Consider the following 14257-nt stretch of genomic DNA (forward strand, 5'->3'; position numbering starts at 1 on the left):
GTTTAAAGTTCAAAGAAAGAAAAAAAATAAAAACTACACGAAAGTTTATATCTTCTTTATATTTATATATATGTAAGTATTGTATAGATTTCCATTTTATGGTTGTTCCTTTTATATCCTTCCTTGAACGCCTCATCTATAAAAAGATCAAAGTTTTAATAATTGGCAATAACCATCTAGGGACTAGTTGTCCCTTCACAATTCTCTTATGGATTTAGGAAAATGAGAGTGTTTGATCAATCACTATGAGTTTGCTTTAAAATTTTCTATTTTATGGTAGATATCATTCAAACATTTGCATTGACTATTATTTCGATCATACCAACATAATTTTGTGGTTGAAACTTGAAGAGATGATATTATTCTACTTTAGGTGTGACGATGGTGGTTCTTTTTGGTCATAGTAAACATCGATAACAATGGTTATATTGAATGCATAGTTTGGTGATATGATTTGTTTCAACTTTCAAGTGTTAAACACTTCAGAATTTCTTCTGTCATTGTTTAAATGTGTTATCTTTGACACAATTATATCAATCTCAACTATAATCTCAACTATGAATTCAATAAAAGTGTTGTTGATGTCGGTTACGCCTAAGGAGCACCTTCGATCACCGAGAAGTAGAAAGAGAGTACCTTTTATGCTATCATAACAAAATTAATTTTAGCATTTATGACAAAAGACGTTTTTAGTTCTAGCTGGGCTGCTGCTGTACGTTTTTTGATGGTTTGTAACTGTGTGATTTGGTCCTGGCTGGAGTGTTTTTCTACATACCTTGACCATTTCCTTTGTTTTGTCTCTGATCCATGGTTTTTTTGTTGGCCAAAGGCAAATGCCTTTGACAAAATAGGGTTTTGCCATGTGTTTAGGGCCTTATTTTTTAATAAAAAAATAAATAATTTATTTTTTAATAAAAAAATAAATAAATGATAAAATGTGAAAGAGGGTAACTGCGACAGTGTTTCTTCACCTTCTTCTGTTTCTTTCTTTGGTTCAACCGACCATCCACCATTCATTGTCCCCGCCACCCATTTCTGCGCCGTCGTCAATTTTCTGACTCTGCCGCCAACATAATGAAAGAAAACCCGATCCAGAAAGTGAGCATTGAATAATTTGCAATGAAGCGCAGGAAAGAACACAACCAAATTGAGCATCGGTCATTGTAAGGTTTAAGATTATATTAAGGGAAAAACTTAATGGGATAAAGCAAAAATAGTCGGATAAGATTACATGTATAAGATGATGATGAATTTTCAATATACATGAAGGAATAGAGAACAATACCCATTTATTATTCTTTTTTCTTCTTTTCCCAAATTGTTTTTTTTTTCTTTCATGGTTGTGTAATCACATATGAATGACGGTGGCCAGTGGTGGAAAAAGGGTCGACGATGCGGAAGCGGGTGGTGGCGGACGGTGGTGGTGGGTTGAACTGAAGTTGCAGTAAAAGAGAGAGGGGAAAGTGAAGAAACCCTTGTTGGTTACTCTCTTTCACATTTAATCAACCTTTTTATTTTTTTTCTTAGTAAAAACAAAGGCTCATAACATGTGGCACAACCTAATTTGTTCAAAGGCACATGCCTTTCGCGCCACAAAGGCACTGAAGTGAAACCCTATATTTTTTTTTCGGCGGTGCTGGTAGCGAGGCACTATGCATGACCTGGCACCTGATTTGGTTGTTTTGCTGTCTGCATGTATATTGCCGCCTCATCATTTCTGTTTTTTGTATTGTGTGGGTTTGGGTGTTTTTAAGCTATTATGCCCATATACAATACCTGTTGTATCGTGTTGTCACTTACAAACAGCGAGTCGCTTGTACGCCTTGCACATACTCGACATGAATAAGATTTGTTGTTTAAAAAAAACATATTAATCCTTTAATTAATTTCCTAGTTTCATTTTGTTCTCGTAATTAATATTTGCTACGTTTTGGTCCCTTGACTATGTCTCTGTCGGCCAAATTAGTCTTCTCCATTAGCTTTGAAACCTTGATGTCTATTATGTATTAACGTTTCGGTGGTCCACCATATACCTCATTAATTTTTTAATTTGAATTATTTGATCTTTTATTTTAATAAAAAAAAAAACAAAACCATTGAATCTTAGATGTCCTTTAAATCTAACAATGAACCACCAAAACCTAATTTATTTTATGTTTAATTGCACATTTGATCCATTATGTTTATGTAATATCCTGCCTGACAGTATCGGTATATTAACCGTTGATCGTGTCAGATGAATTTTATTCATGGAAAGTAAGTGTGATGGAAATATTTATTACGAGATGTCAGCTTAATACGAGATAAGTATCAGAGACGGATGTAACACGTTTAAGGCAAGGGCATTTTGGTAATTGCTCGATTAAGAGATATTTATATGGAAATGGCCAAAGAATATCTCATTTCCAATCTTCTCTCTCTCTCTAGGTTTTTTGGGCAAGAGCTTTCTCTTCCTTCCCTCTTCTCATGCGCCACCCTCTCTTCTTTTTTCTTCCATAATTTCTTCCTTTTACTCATGTCAAGCTTGTGGGTTATGTTCCTATATGATCTTCCAAGTTGTGGGGGTTTGGTTTGGGTTGTTCCACTCTTTCTCCTTAAGATAAGTTCATGAAGAAATGGGGTTTGTTGATGTCAAGAGAAGATGATGCAAGCTAAGGTTTATTCATGGTTAAGAAACAAAGAAGAAGATGATTTGAAGATGGATTGTGGAGTTAAGGCCATAGTTGTTGGTGAGTCAAAAGTTAGGGTTTTGAGACATGGAGTAAAGAAGATGCTTGAAGCTTTGGAATCAAGTTCACAACATGACTAGGTGAGTTCTATAGATAGAGTAACCTACCTTTGGGTTGGATATTCATGTTTTGTGCTAGTTTAGCTTCTATGACATTTTATTGAACCTAAAGCCATGCCTTGTGTTACATGATAAATTGCCATGGAACTTGATCTTATATATGTTTTTGTAAGCTATTTTGAGTACATAAACTTGTTAACAATGTTTGGAATGAGTTGGTACATTTAGGAGATCAAAAATTGGAGTTTTGGGTCGAAAATGCCACGAACCCGCAGCCGAAACACGCAGGTTCGCAGCGCTGCGCCTGAACAAGGGCGCTAGGCGCCCAAAGTCAGAGAGGCCAGCGCTAGGCGCCCACTCTCTGGCGCCAGGCGCCCCTGACAGGGCAACTTTTGTGTTGTTTTGTGCTCCGGTGCTTGGGGCCAGTCGTGTGGGGGTCCGATGCGATTGGGTTGACGTATATTTTTACTGTTTTCACTTATTTTACAACTGGAACCATCTTGACTTGGTTAAAACTTTGAATTCCTAAATGGTTTGTTACTTGGGTTATGGCATTTTGGGTCCTCAGAATTAATAGAAAAATGTACCAATCATCCATAGAACTCGAACCGATAATCATGGCAATTTAACATGGGTCACAAAGATGACTTAAGAGAGTTTAAGCATGATGGGGTAGCAATGAACTAAGAAAGGGAATGTATGTAGAGCCTCGGCTTAGCTAGTCGAGAACTAGTATGTTTAGCAAGAATCCCTAGAGTGATAAGACGCGAAGTGTAATCTCTTCGCACAAGAGCTAGTATGATTTAACAAGTACGTAAGCCGTGGTTTGACTAGTTAGTCTCTCCACCATGATTAGGTATGAATATGAACAAGTAAGAGTTTACCACTAATCGGTTCGATTAAGGTTCCGAGGTAAGCACTCAAGTATGTATATGTTTAACTTATGCACGACAAGACTATGACTAATAAGTGTAGGTGACATGTCTCTTGATATCCACATCAGGGGGATACAAGGGGTTCTCACTATGAGAACGATTCAAGCCGTAAGGGACCCGCATGTCACTGAGTAACAAGACGTAGGTGTTCGTGTCTCTTGTTATCCACGCCAGGGGGATACGGGAGGTTCTCGACCTAAGGGGAACGGTTAAAGCCGCAAGGGACCCGCACGACACCGAGGGAGTCCGATGTACGTACATCGGTCATGTATGGGATTGATTTCGGAGTTACTCCACCCGGGACTATCCGTAAAATGAACCAAGATAATAATGTTTGTTCAACGCTAACATAAATGAACTTAGTTACGTTTATGTATGTTATGATTATGGTTCCATGCACGATTATGATTATGAACACGTAGGAACTCATGTACGATTATGTACGAGAATAAGAGCATTAGATGCTTTAAGACAGGTACAGAACATGGATTAGAACAAGAAATGAACATGTTACCGATGACGATCTTAGGATTCCCCCTAATCGTCCGGTTTAGAATCGTGTCATGATCATGTTATGCTTAGGCCTCGATACTTAGCGTGTATTCTTGGCAATGCGGTTCTAGGTTCCCTCTCGACCGCCATGACACGTATAGGAAGTGAAGCCTATAACAAGTGAGATAAGACTATGACGGCTCTAGTATGCACTACCGTCTAAGTATGCAAGTCCCACACACGTATAATCAACCGTCAGGTTGTAATGTAGACACGTGGTGACCGTAGGTTTCCCCCTGAGGTTGCCTATAGCCTAGGATTTAGGGGAACTCACTGAGACATTATGTCTCATCCCAATCCTTATTTGTTTCAGATAAGCAGGATGTTTATGCATGTTCGGTGCTGGATGGATATTACTTCAAGAGTTCGTTCGTGAAGTTGCAGGATGTTATGGACTTCAAGGATGTATTTTTATGTATGGATGAGTTGTATTGTATTATTATTTATACGAACGGAACTTGATGTAAATATTATTCATTCGAAGATTTTAATTGTTGTATATTTTAATGTATCCAGTACTAATATTAACGCACGTGCCAGACTTTCTAGATACGTCTGGTATGGGTGTTACAATTGGTATCAGAGCAGGTCGATTCAGACCGTGCCTTGGGTCATTAAATTACAACTAAGGTAGTGGGACCATTGGGTTCCGGGTAGATGTTCTAATTGTTGATGTTAGTTGAGCCTGATCAACTCAATTTAACATTCAGTGATTAGAATGGATGCCTGAGAGCTGAATAGGACCCAGGAGGAATGAAGTATATGATGAAGTAGTTTGATCGTGCCAAAAGGTGGCCGGTGAACTAATCAAGTAGAAGTGTGAATCCTCTGGGAATGTAAGGCATGTTAAGAAGAAACGTTCCGACAATGTCGGGTAAGATGATAACGATACTCCATGTACCCGTAAGTGAAGAAGTTGGATATATGTATCTAACCATGACCGAAAGTTTCGGTAAGAGTTGTTGTTGGAACGGGTTTAAGATATTCTAGAATGTCCGAACAAGGCTACAAGGTAGTAAGAGGTCGGTGTATGTTGACGGAGTCAGCAGGCTCTCAGTAATAGCATTATATGAATGAAGTTAACTATATGTATGTTTGGAAGTTGCATGAGTAGCAACGTAATGAAGTAAGCCATTCTTAGCAGATGAAGTTAAGGATTAGGTGGAAATTTTACGTTAAGAGACGTGATGACAAGATATCAGTTTCTAATGTGCCTTGAATGGAACCGAATGATGTTAATGCTTGCCATGCAAATGTTATAGAATTGTTTTAATATGTTTGGAAGGATTGATATGCATTGGGATACTTGAAGAAATAAGATTTTTTATGTGAAATACGATTTTTCTTTTTGGAAAACTGAGTTGAAGAAAATATGCCAATAGCGAAAATTTTGCTAATAGTGAAATTACTCCAGAGGATTTCGCTAATAGCGAACCTGGATCGAATTTTCAGTTTTTTTGAGAACTGTTATTTCATCTCTAGGGTCAGTAGTAGCTATTGGGGGTTGTTTTCACAATCTTTTATATAACCAACACTCTCTATAACATCAAGTATCGAATGCACATCATATCTTAAGATTTATGAGGAAGAAAATGCATGGACAAGTACTAACGGAAATCAATCCGGTTTAAGGTAGCTTTGGAGGTTAATGTGTCAAGAGCCAAGATCAATAGTACAAAGTTCCTGCATATGACTGGATAAAGTGAATGCGTATGCATGAGGTATGAAGCAAGAAATTTAATTGGTGCAAAGTTATAAGACATCACAAAGTTTTCGGATTATGTGGAATTATGGCGTATCTCTCGAACTTATGTTTTGCTTAACGAACATGCTAGGGCTCGATATGATGTTGGATCATAAAGTTTAAATAATTTTAGAAAGATTTACGCGTATGGGTGATTGAAGTTGACTTTTGAAAAATTCACGAGATTTTCTAGGAACCGGTTTGCTACGACACTCGTAGAGCGAGCTAGACTCATTAGAATCTAGAATTGATGACACGTATATGTTATCAACTCGTTCTATGATTTTGTATTAACGGCCGGGGCCTAAATTCAATATATTTATAAAGTAGAAAATTTTCGACGTCAATGACCTATGCGCTAGTTTACATAGTTACTTTAAAAGAAAAATCAACGAGCAAGCATTGGTATGATTAAGCAAAATGTAGTATGCGAAGATACGAAGGTACCAGGCTAGAGGTTTAAGGAAGATATGTTCAAGTGTTAGAGGAGTTGTTAAAGGAATTCGAGTTTCCTCGGAAACAAGTTCAAGTGTGATATGTATGGTAAATGCAACCAGCAAGAATGTAAGGTTTACCCCCAAGTCAAGTATTATGAGCATAAGATAAAATATCATGAGTTTTGAATTTACAAGTCAAGAGTAAGGTTGTGATAGTGTTCGTGTAAACCAACCGGAGGGAATCAGAGTAGCGCCATGGAAGTAATTGTTAAACACGAAACATGGTAAATTTAGTATGTATGAATCTTCGTGAAGAATGTTCGGTTGGTAAGGCAAGTTTAGCAGAAGCATCATAAGACAAGTGAGGAGTTCTTGGTGTGATAAGTAAGAATGGATGTTTACATAAATATCATTGGCTAAGGTAAAAGTTTTAAGTATGTGTCGTCATCTAGGTAAGATGAAAAGGACAAGAATTGTCGTATGATAATTGGTCAAGATGCATGGATGATGATAATAGAAAACATGTAAGGATCAGAAGGTTACGTTCCGTGACTTAGGTAAAGAATCAAAGCATCAAGAGCGATAACCGAATGAGATAATGCGGAGAATCAAGTTTAGTGTTTCGAAGAAGAGAAATAAGTTTATGTTAAGAGGTCCAAGGATTTCTTATGGATATAAAAGCGGTATGGCAAGTATGTATATCGGTTGAATAAGAAAAGAATTTATCTTCGAAGTTAAGTATGCTATCATGAAAGAAGGTGCAACTCTCGAGTTGATGCAAAGAGAATCATACTCTCGTACGCAATACTTGTTGAGTGAAAACGATACTTGTTAAGACATGTTAAGTTATGATTTTAAAACTTTTAAAAGTTAAGATTGGTATTATGGAACTTGGGAACGATGTTTTTATTTAAACTTATGGAATTATACATTTTTGAAACTGATGAGGTCCGTTGTAAGTGGACTCACTTACAACGTACAAACTTCAGGACCAACTTGTCGGAGACAAGTTTTGGGCGAGTTGTTAAATCTTTTCCAAAAAAAAAAAAAAAATAATATCGAAACTCGTCCGGTGGTTTTGTGGCACCTTTATACAATCAGTTTTAGAAATGATAAAATTGTTTTAGTCATGTATAAATTCGTTCCAAGAACCCGAATACCAAAAATTTAAGAAAGAATTCTTTAAAGAAGATTTTAGAACACGTATCGTTATCATTTAACAAGAGGCGGCACTTGAAAGTATGTACAGGTTATGGAAACGACAAGGTTCGTATGAAGCCAATGTCAGGTAGGATACACGGAAATGTTACAAGAATGTTGACGTAAGTGCAAGTAGAATTTCTAGCAAGTTTCAAGAGCATGTGAACCGCAACGTTGGCTGTTAGATTGTCAGATGACGTGGCTAATCGATATCACTTTTTCATGCCAAGCAATATGAGTTACCTCTTAGTACGGGTGATAAGATGCAATAAGATTGCAATGAGATCGAAGATTTCCTAAGACTCAGAAAGGGATAAGTGAATCGTGGAATTGTCTTGTGAGTAATGTACGTAAGAGGCATAAGTCGCAAAGTGCGGCAAGAAAGATTATGAATGTATGAAAGATGTTTTAATGTGGCAAGTAAGCACTGCAGGGCAAACCTGGTTTCCGGTAGGATTCCAGTTAAAAGGCAAATCCTGAGTGTTCATGTTTATGATAAGATACCTTTATGAACGATTTATGTTAAGCGGGTAAGATACGAGACCGAGACAATAAGTTTATGTGTAGCAAGGTAAGTTCTGAATCATGATATACTAAGATAACTCTACATAAGAATGGTATTAAGATCAAGGAGGTTACGCTCAGTTATATGCGGGTTAAGAAATGAGATGAGGACATGATACGACGGAACCTTTGGATATGTATGAATGGAAAATGTTTGGTTCAGACCATAGATGGCAAGTTCTATCATAGGAATTGGTAATCAATATCTAAATTTCGAGGACGAAATTTTTTTTAAGGGGGGTAGAGTGTAATATCCTGCCTGACAGTATCGGTATATTAACCGTTGATCGTGTCAGATGAATTTTATTCATGGAAAGTAAGTGTGATGGAAATATTTATTACGAGATGTCGGCTTAATACGAGATAAGTATCAGAGACGGATGTAACACGTTTAAGGCAAGGGCATTTTGGTAATTACTCGATTAAGAGATATTTATATGGAAATGGCCAAAGAATATCTCATTTCCAATCTTCTCTCTCTCTCTAGGTTTTTTGGGCAAGAGCTTTCTCTTCCTTCCCTCTTCTCATGCGCCACCCTCTCTTCTTTTTTCTTCCATAATTTCTTCCTTTTACTCATGTCAAGCTTGTGGGTTATGTTCCTATATGATCTTCCAAGTTGTGGGGGTTTGGTTTGGGTTGTTCCACTCTTTCTCCTTAAGATAAGTTCATGAAGAAATGGGGTTTGTTGATGTCAAGAGAAGATGATGCAAGCTAAGGTTTATTCATGGTTAAGAAACAAAGAAGAAGATGATTTGAAGATGGATTGTGGAGTTAAGGCCATAGTTGTTGGTGAGTCAAAAGTTAGGGTTTTGAGACATGGAGTAAAGAAGATGCTTGAAGCTTTGGAATCAAGTTCACAACATGACTAGGTGAGTTCTATAGATAGAGTAACCTACCTTTGGGTTGGATATTCATGTTTTGTGCTAGTTTAGCTTCTATGACATTTTATTGAACCTAAAGCCATGCCTTGTGTTACATGATAAATTGCCATGGAACTTGATCTTATATATGTTTTCGTAAGCTATTTTGAGTACATAAACTTGTTAACAATGTTTGGAATGAGTTGGTACATTTAGGAGATCAAAAATTGGAGTTTTGGGTCGAAAATGCCACGAACCCGCAGCCGAAACACGCAGGTTCGCAGCGCTGCGCCTGAACAAGGGCGCTAGGCGCCCAATGTCAGAGAGGCCAGCGCTAGGCGCCCACTCTCTGGCGCCAGGCGCCCCTGACAGGGCAACTTTTGTGTTGTTTTGTGCTCCGGTGCTTGGGGCCAGTCGTGTGGGGGTCCGATGCGATCGGGTTGACGTATATTTTTACTGTTTTCACTTATTTTACAACTGGAACCATCTTGACTTGGTTAAAACTTTGAATTCCTAAATGGTTTGTTACTTGGGTTATGGCATTTTGGGTCCTCAGAATTAATAGAAAAATGTACCAATCATCCATAGAACTCGAACCGATAATCATGGCAATTTAACATGGGTCACAAAGATGACTTAAGAGAGTTTAAGCATGATGGGGTAGCAATGAACTAATAAAGGGAATGTATGTAGAGCCTCGGCTTAGCTAGTCGAGAACTAGTATGTTTAGCAAGAATCCCTAGAGTGATAAGACGCGAAGTGTAATCTCTTCGCACAAGAGCTAGTATGATTTAACAAGTACGTAAGCCGTGGTTTGACTAGTTAGTCTCTCCACCATGATTAGGTATGAATATGAACAAGTAAGAGTTTACCACTAATCGGTTCGATTAAGGTTCCGAGGTAAGCACTCAAGTATGTATATGTTTAACTTATGCACGACAAGACTATGACTAATAAGTGTAGGTGACATGTCTCTTGATATCCACATCAGGGGGATACAAGGGGTTCTCACTATGAGAACGATTCAAGCCGTAAGGGACCCGCATGTCACTGAGTAACAAGACGTAGGTGTTCGTGTCTCTTGTTATCCACGCCAGGGGGATACGGGAGGTTCTCGACCTAAGGGGAACGGTTTAAGCCGCAAGGGACCCGCACGACACCGAGGGAGTCCGATGTACGTACATCGGTCATGTATGGGATTGATTTCGGAGTTACTCCACCCGGGACTATCCGTAAAATGAACCAAGATAATAATGTTTGTTCAACGCTAACATAAATGAACTTAGTTACGTTTATGTATGTTATGATTATGGTTCCATGCACGATTATGATTATGAACACGTAGGAACTCATGTACGATTATGTACGAGAATAAGAGCATTAGATGCTTTAAGACAGGTACAGAACATGGATTAGAACAAGAAATGAACATGTTACCGATGACGATCTTAGGATTCCCCCTAATCGTCCGGTTTAGAATCGTGTCATGATCATGTTATGCTTAGGCCTCGATACTTAGCGTGTATTCTTGGCAATGCGGTTCTAGGTTCCCTCTCGACCGCCATGACACGTATAGGAAGTGAAGCCTATAACAAGTGAGATAAGACTATGACGGCTCTAGTATGCACTACCGTCTAAGTATGCAAGTCCCACACACGTATAATCAACCGTCAGGTTGTAATGTAGACACGTGGTGACCGTAGGTTTCCCCCTGAGGTTGCCTATAGCCTAGGATTTAGGGGAACTCACTGAGACATTATGTCTCATCCCAATCCTTATTTGTTTCAGATAAGCAGGATGTTTATGCATGTTCGGTGCCGGATGGATATTACTTCAAGAGTTCGTTCGTGAAGTTGCAGGATGTTATGGACTTCAAGGATGTATTTTTATGTATGGATGAGTTGTATTGTATTATTATTTATACGAACGGAACTTGATGTAAATATTATTCATTCGAAGATTTTAATTGTTGTATATTTTAATGTATCCAGTACTAATATTAACGCACGTGCCAGACTTTCTAGATACGTCTGGTATGGGTGTTACAGTTTATTTTAGGTTTCAAGTTGGTTCAAGTTGGTCCTTTACGTTTTAAAGGTTTAAATTTGGTCAAAAACGTTACTTACATTAAAATAAGTTAGTCCCTTCTGCGACATGATATTAAGTTTAATAAAAATATATAAATAAAATGTTTTAAAACTGATTTTCTAAATGAGTTAAATTACATCACTCATATTGTTAACCCGAATTTTTAAACGGTCAAACGAAGGAATAAAGTAACTTATTTCAATGTCAGTAACGTTTTGAACTAACTTATAACTTTTAAATAACAGTCAAGGTCGCGTTAAGGTTGTCCCAATTTCGACGGTTACGAATGTTGCATTACAGATTGTGGTCGTCGTGGTGTGAATTAATCACAAAGTTACACAATTACCCTCACCACATACTCTCACTCACCCCCACTTCATTCTTTCCAGGTTATACTTTCTCACATCTTTTCCATTGTCACAGAACTGAAGCAAGCAACCATGAATTCATAAACACCAAAAATCTCATCTCTAAAGTCTAAATGCACAACCATATTCACACAAAGACACACTAAACTCAAAGTTCCAACTTTTTTTTTTCTCTCTAAAATCTCATTTCACCTATGTTACACACTTACACAACACCAAAATTAAGAGAGTGAGTGGAGGAGAAGAGCTCAGGAAATTGAAGGAGTAAGGAAGCTGTGAATAAAGAGGAGGTGATGACTGAGATATAGAAAGTGTGTTCTTTTTTTTTTCTTTTTTTTTTTTTGCAGCCGTAACGGTCAGGGTGGCCAAAATGTCATGTCGTGACCGTAGCAATGTTTTCTTGTGATTTTTTCTTCCCAACGTTAAAACGGCCAATAACGGTATCACCATCTGTCTATACGTTTCTCAACCGCCTTTATCGCGGTAACACCCTGTCTTTTAAAAACTTTTAAGTAGCATCTTTCTCTTTTCTTTTGTTGCAAATTGAGAAATTTAAAGCCACCCATTTTCCATTACATAAGAAACCCATAAACTCAATAAAAAAAATACCAAAAAGCTAAATAAGTTCATCAACCCACATACTCAGATAATTAATCATCCCTAAACCCTCAATGTTCATCAAAACCCTCAAAATGTTTATCAATTTCAAAAAAAATCGACACACCCACAACTTTGTAATGATTCTCCTTGCAAAATCTAAACCTAATCTGCATTATAAAATCTTCATCCAAACAAATTCTTATGTTATAGTTTAGGTTTGGATTTCGGAGGACAATGAACAATATGTTGTGGGTGATGTTCTTTGTTACAATCTAGTACTTGCTCCTCAACAGCAACATTAACTTGAGACTCCACTTCATTATCATGGTATGATGTTTGAAGCAACCACCGTGAAGGCAAGTAGATAGAAGATATTTCATGACAATCTTTATGAAGAAAAATACTAAGAATATGACGACATAATATCCCCTAAAATTCAAAGAGCTTCAACTACTTGCAGCTACCTTACCATCCCAAAACACTTGTTGATAAACATATCTCTTATAAAAGACATAGGCTTATTCTTCAATAAGAAAAATTTGACCAACAAAGGAAACACAATTTGTCTCAGTTCCATCTTTATCAACTTTTTCATTCATACTTGAAATAGAGCTTTCTTTCTCAACACCTCCAATTTTATCAACTTCTAACAAGTCATTATCCACAAAATCATGATCAAAATGCTCAATAATTATTTCTGAACAACCATTTTCTAAAGAAATATCCTTTATCAGAAATTCATTCAAATCAAAACTTAATTTATTGTTGGTCTTTGTAGCACTAACATCATCCATTATGTTATTTATCATCTACAAATAAAAACAATAAAATAAAATAAAATAACTTAAAGACAAGATGTAACAAGAACTACAAAAAATAGAAGTTTGAATAATACCTAATAAATTGAGCCTAGAAAAGAAATAGCGTAAAAAAACAAAAGAGAGATATTGAATATGGTACCTGCAGAATCGAATATGGAAGAGATAATAGATAGCCGTTGGCATGTGATATGGCTCTGTAAACAGATGGAAAGGATGCACGTGTATAGTAATAGTCGTGCCTTTGAGAATTGAGAAAGTATTGATTGTAACTTTTATTATTTGTTTTAATTAGTTGACTTATTTTACACTTTAATTGTGGTAAAACAAGTGGAATCCAACAATTAATTGTTTCTTAACCGTGACCCGTGGCATCGGTTAGCATTGCCCTTTCTTATGATATTTGTGGGTTGCAATCAATTGTAGGTTTTGGTTTTAATTAAAATGGACTAATGTTGTGATCGCTTAATGTTTCACCTCTGCGCGTAATGTCCGTATTTATAGCTTGTTGATCTCTTCACTCTGTTAAATGTTAGTATGATATCGGGGGGATCACCACAAAGTTTTCCAGTATGTACCACTCACATGTTTCAAGGCTGTAGGGACATTTGATACGATGCAGGTTCAAACCCGCAATTTTCTTTGATTAAGCAAGATGCCTTTGTGTGATCTGGCAACCTCTAAGCCAAGAATATACTTCAAATTGCCTAAATCTTTGATTTTGAATTTTTCATCAAGAAGAACTTTGATGGACTGGATGTCTGAAATGGAAGTGCCAGTGAGAATAACAACATCAACGTAAACTAGTAAAGCGGTGAAAGCATCAAAAGTTGTCTTAGTGAACTAAGAATGATCAGATTGAGATTGTATGAATCCAATAAAGGTGAGAAATGATGACAGTTTTGAGAACAATTGACAACTAGCTTGCTTTAAACCATAGAGAGATTTGAGCAATTTACAAACTTGATTAGGTTTGGAAGAAGAGACACCAAGGGGAAGCTTCATGTATATATACATCCTCATCAAGATCTCCATGGAGAAAAGCATTGTTGACATCTAATTGTCGGAGATGCCAATTCTATGTAGCAGCTAATGCAAGTAACAAACGCACAGTAGTAAGCTTTGCTACAAGGCTAAAAGTATCAAAATAGTCCACTCCTTCTTGCTGGGTGTAGCCCTTTGCTACCAGACGAGCCTTGTATCGTTCTATGGAGCCATTAGCATGATATTTAATTTTGTAAACCAATCTGCAACCAATAGGTACTTTACCAGCAGGCAAATCAGTCAAAATCCAAGTTTCATA

General features: G+C 37.2%; 2 long non-coding RNA genes across 2 annotated transcripts; both read left to right on the forward strand.

Moving 5' to 3' along the window:
• The first annotated feature begins 2206 nt into the window (after positions 1-2206).
• Positions 2207-4774, forward strand: LOC146914465 (uncharacterized). Its single transcript, XR_015014212.1, has 2 exons — positions 2207-2809; positions 4589-4774. It is a non-coding gene; the product is annotated as an uncharacterized LOC146914465 (long non-coding RNA).
• Positions 4775-8691: 3917 nt separating this feature from the next.
• On the forward strand, positions 8692-11054 carry LOC146914466 (uncharacterized). The gene is made up of 2 exons (XR_015014211.1): positions 8692-9089; positions 10869-11054. It is a non-coding gene; the product is annotated as an uncharacterized LOC146914466 (long non-coding RNA).
• The last annotated feature ends 3203 nt before the right edge of the window (positions 11055-14257 follow it).

Source organism: Medicago sativa, chromosome 6 (assembly GCF_051527215.1).
Source record: "Medicago sativa cultivar Bolivia chromosome 6, Bolivia_mono, whole genome shotgun sequence".
Lineage (NCBI taxonomy): Eukaryota > Viridiplantae > Streptophyta > Magnoliopsida > Fabales > Fabaceae > Medicago > Medicago sativa.